This window comes from Etheostoma spectabile, unplaced genomic scaffold (assembly GCF_008692095.1).
Source record: "Etheostoma spectabile isolate EspeVRDwgs_2016 unplaced genomic scaffold, UIUC_Espe_1.0 scaffold50, whole genome shotgun sequence".
NCBI classification, from domain to species: domain Eukaryota; kingdom Metazoa; phylum Chordata; class Actinopteri; order Perciformes; family Percidae; genus Etheostoma; species Etheostoma spectabile.
Window position 1 is genome coordinate 367,265 of NW_022605620.1, and position 5,060 is coordinate 372,324.

The 5,060-nt window shown below is 42.5% G+C and overlaps 1 long non-coding RNA gene across 1 annotated transcript in view; it reads right to left on the minus strand.

Moving 5' to 3' along the window:
- LOC116686826 (uncharacterized) overlaps positions 1 to 5,060 on the minus strand; it is a 7,338-nt gene that overhangs the window by 59 nt on the left and 2,219 nt on the right. The gene's annotated exons all lie outside the window — the stretch shown is intronic.

The window sequence follows — 5,060 nt, forward strand, 5'->3', positions numbered from 1 at the left end:
GTCGCTCATGTTGTCTTCATGTTGTCTTCATGTTGTCTCATTGCTCATGTGGGGCGCTCCTCATGTTGCTCCCCTATGTTGCCCTCACTGTGACACCCATGTTGTACCCGCGATGTTGTCTCCTTCATGTTGGCCCTCATGTGTGGCAGCCCCATGGTATGCCCTCACTGTTGATGTCTCCCACTGCCTTGTCCCATGTTGTCTTCAGTGTTGTCCTCATGTTGCCCAACACTCATTTGACTGCCTCATGATTGTCCCTCATGTTGCTCGCCGCCATGTTGTCTTGCATGTTGTCGTTCATGTTGGCCCTGCATGTTGGCCCTCTGGTTGTCTTCATGTCTGCCTCAGTTGTCCTTCATTTGTTCGCCCGCCACTCCTGCTTGTCCCCGATGTTGTCCCCATGTGTCCTGTTGTCACCCCATGTGTGTCCCCGCATAGTTTTCCCCATGTTGTCCCCATCTGTTGTCCGGCATTGTGGCATGTTGCCAATCAATAGTGTGTTTCTCTTTTAACCTTTCCCAAAATAACAGGATTGACATTCGCAACGCTCATTTGGCGCTAAGCACAATCTCATACTTTCATTAATGTTTGGGTTCTTATCTCAATTTTTAGTCTTGTAAACAAAATGGAGAGGGCTTGTATGGAAATAATAGTGTGCTGATAAAAAGTTGTATAACATCACTTTCCAGTCTGTGATTGATACATCAACATCCATCTTCCTTTAATTTTAGTCTCATAATTGCCTAATTTCTTTCTGCTTTCTTAACCACTCAAACCCTTAGGTTGTAATTTCCTATAAATAGTTTGTTTTTGTTAATCAATAATTCCCAAAAATACTGAAATTCCTAGATTACTTTCAGGAATGGTGTGGTGGGCGTTTTATTTAATCTATAAGCATTTGAATTATTATTTTTTTGAATGGTTTTCAATCAGCTTATGGGACTAAAGCTGTGACTCTACCAAAAAAAAACATCTGAGATCACACTCAATCACCCATGATCTCAAGGGGCCTGTAGTCTAAATTAATTCATAATTTGGCTTTTGCTGTGCCTTTTTGTTAACTAAAACTTATGATAATAATTTGGATAACCAATGATGGTTTGTTGACCATTGGATCGGCCAGAGAAAAAAAAAGTAAACGACTAATTATTAAAAATAGGAAAAATGTGGAGACAAGTGATCTAAGAAATCAGAAAAGGCGACAAAAATCAGGTCTAAAAAAAGCGGGCAACGAAAAAAAAAGAACGCATTTTGCCTGAAAGGATAAGTTGAAGGTTAACGTAAAGACCACAAGGGTTACTATAAATAAATCCATATAATATATATATAATATATCTATATATATATAATATGATAAGGGCTCAATGTAACATGACGCCTAAATGAATTACACTAATAAGATTATTTCAAAAACACATAATACATTGTCCTCCTCTGTGAGAGGAGCTGGTGAAATCTTTCTCTATGTAGGCTGGTGTTCCAACATGAGGTTTGCCGCAGCAGATTATTAAACTCTAGAAGACGTCGGGTCCTGCCGCCCACGGCGCCCTCCCTCGAGGCGGCCCCCGCCCCTCCACGGCCTCCGGGCCCCACGCCCTGTAGTATACCACTTCATTAGTCTGATAGGGAACTTCCCCTCCTTCCTGACTTAGGAAATATCGCCGTCTCTCTGAAATCCCCCGGCTACCATCATGTCCTCCTGCTCCATAAGCAGGGACTACTCACGCACAGTTACAGTCCACAAGCAAGGGCATTATGGAGCTTACAGGGCTTACAAGAGGTAATGTATAGGGGGCATTGGAGCATTATGTGGGCGGGGGGATTCGTACATTTAGGTGGCATTACAGATGGCATTATAGGGGTTTATGCGGCTTATACATATAAGCATTATAGTGGGCATTGATGGAGTGTCATGGGTATCGAGATTTGGGTGCATTACAGAGTCTATGGCATTACTAGTGGCATTATAGGGGTCTTACCGAGCATTATAGGGCATTACAGAGGCATTATAGGGGGCATTACAGAGGCATTATGGAGAGAGGTAGATGGGGCATTACTAGCATATGGGGCATACGAGTGGCCTTGTGCATTAAGGCTATAGGGGATCGGGGCATTACAGAGGGCATTATAGAGGCAGTAAGGGGCATTACAGATGGCATTAAGGGGCATTACGTGAGTATATAGTGCATTAAAGGGGCTATTAGTACCGGGTCATTCTGGATGCGAGAGCATTACCGAGGCTTAAGGGGCATTATTCGATGTTAAGGGGGGCATTACAGAGGCATTATATGGGGAACGGCAGTTATAGGGGCATTACAGAGGCATTATAGAGGGCGGATTGATAGGGGGGATGAGGTTTGTTGACCATGGATTCCAAGAAAAAAAAAAGTAAAACCTATTATTAAATAGGAAAAATTGGAAAAAGTGACAAAGAAATCAGAAAAAGCGACAAAAACATCGGAAAAGCACAAAAAAAAGAAATCAATTTTGACCTGGAAGGATAAGTTGAAGGTTAACGGTAAGACAACACAAGGGTTACATAAATAAATACCATATATATATATATATATATATATATATATATATATATAGATGCCAAGTGTGAACATGACCCTAAAATGAAATATACACTAATAAGAAATTTCAAAAAACGATAATAACATTGTCATCCTCTGGTGGAAGGAGCTGGTGAAATCTCTTAGTGTAGAGCTGGTGTTCAACATGAGGTTTCCCAGCAGATTATTAACTCTAAGACTCGGCCTCCGGCCCCACGCCCTCCGGCCCCACGCCCTGTAGATACACTTCATTATGTCTGATAGGGAACTTCCTCCACTTCCTGAGCTTAGGAAATACCCCGTCTCTCTGAAATCCCCCGGCACCATCAGGTCCCCTGCTCCAAACCAGACTACTCACGCATTACAGAGGCATTATGGAGGCATTACACAGCCATTCCTTTAATTTAGTCTCCATAATTCCTAATTTCTTCTGCTTCTAACCTCAAACGCGGTTGTAATTTCTCTATAAATGAGTTGTTTTTTTTAAACATAAATTCCAAAAATAACTGAAATTCCTGATTGACTCTTCTTGTGGTGGGGCGTTTTATTTAATCTTATATCATTTGAATTATTATTTTTTATGGGTTTAAAACACTATGGGGACTAAACTGTGACATCTACCCATCTGAGATCCACTCAACATCCCTCTGATCTCACGATAGTCGCAATTAATTTTCATAATTCTTTTCTGCCTTTTGTCTAAAACTTATGTATACTTTGATAGCCAATGATGGTTTGTTGACCATGGGCCAAGAAAAAAAAGTAAAACCGTATTATTAATAGGAAAAATTTGGAAAAGTGACAAGGAAATCAGAAAGACGACAAAAACATCAAAAAGCGCACACAAAAAAAGAAATCCAATTTTGACCTGGAAAGGATAAGTTGAAGGTTACGGTAAGACAAACACAAGGGTTACTAAATAAATCCCATACTATATATCTATATAATATCTATATATATAATAGATGCCAAGTGTGAACATGACCCTAAATGAATACCACTAATAAAATTTCAAAAAACGATAATACCTTGTCCTCCTCTGTGGAAGGAGCTGGTGAAATCTCTTAGTGTAGGCTGGTGTTCAACATGAGGTTTCCCAGCAGATTATTAACTCTAAGACTCGGCCTTCCGTCCCAGCCCCACACGCTCCGGCCCCCGCCCTCCGGCCCCACGCCTCCCCCGCCCCCCTGTTAGACACTTATTATGTCTGATAGGAACTTCCTCCTCCACTTCCTGACTTAGGAAATACCCGTCTCTCTGAAATCCCCCGGCATCCATCAGTGTCCCCTGTCCAAACCAGACTATCCGCATTACAGAGGCATTATGGGGCATTAACGGGCATTACAGAGGCATTAATAGGTGCATTATGGAGCATTATACGGGGGCCATTACAGAGGCATTATAGGGGCATTACAGAGGCATTATAGGGGGCATTATGGGCATTATAGGTTGCATTACAGAGGCATTACTAGGGGGCATTATAGGGGCATTACGGCGTGACATTATAGGGGCATTACAGAGGATTATAAGGGGGGCATTACAGAGGCATTATAGTGTGGGCATTACGAGGGGCATTATAGTGGCATTACAGAGGGCATTATAGGGGGCATTACAGAGGCATTATAGGGGGCATTACAGAGGCATTATAGAGGGGGCATTACAGAGGCATTATGGGGCATTACAGAGGCATTATGGGGGGCATTACAGAGGCATTATAGAGCATTTAGGTGCTTAACGAGGCATTACCAGAGGCATGTATAGGGGGGCATTATACAGAGGCATTATAAGGGGGCATTACGAGGTATATTGGGCATTACGGCAGTGGGGCATTACAGAGGCGTTTGGCACTTACAGAGGCATTATGGAGGCATAGATGCACTGAGGCATTCAGAGGACTTATAGTTCATTATGGACATTATAGTGGGCCATACAGGCATTACCGTGGCATTATGGATTATGGGGCATTACAGAGGCGATTAGAGGCAGGGCATTATAGGGTCATTACAAGACGGGCACGCTTATAGGGGGCATTTACAGCGGCATTATAGGGGCAAAATCAATTACAGAGGATATACATTAGAGCATGGCATTATAGTGGGCATTAACAGAGGCATTATAGGTGGCATTACAGAGGCTGAGGCCTTAAGCTAAGAGATATGGGGTCATTATTTCGATGGCCAATCACAGAGTCCTTATGAGGCATTACAGAGGCATTACGAGGAATCAGTGGGGTCATTACAGAGGCATTATAGGGGCATTACAGAGCATTTCGGGCATTCCAGAGTATTGTGCTTGACGATGGCATTATGGAGGGCAATACAGAGGCATTATGGATCACATGAGCATACAGAGGCTAATTTGGGGGCATTACGAGGCATTAATGGAGTACTATAGCGGCCATTACGAGCGCATTTTTTTGTTTTTTTATAAGGTGGGGGGCCCATTACAGTGGGCATACTAGTTACTATAGCGCCATCAATAGAGGCATACAGAGGCATTATAGGT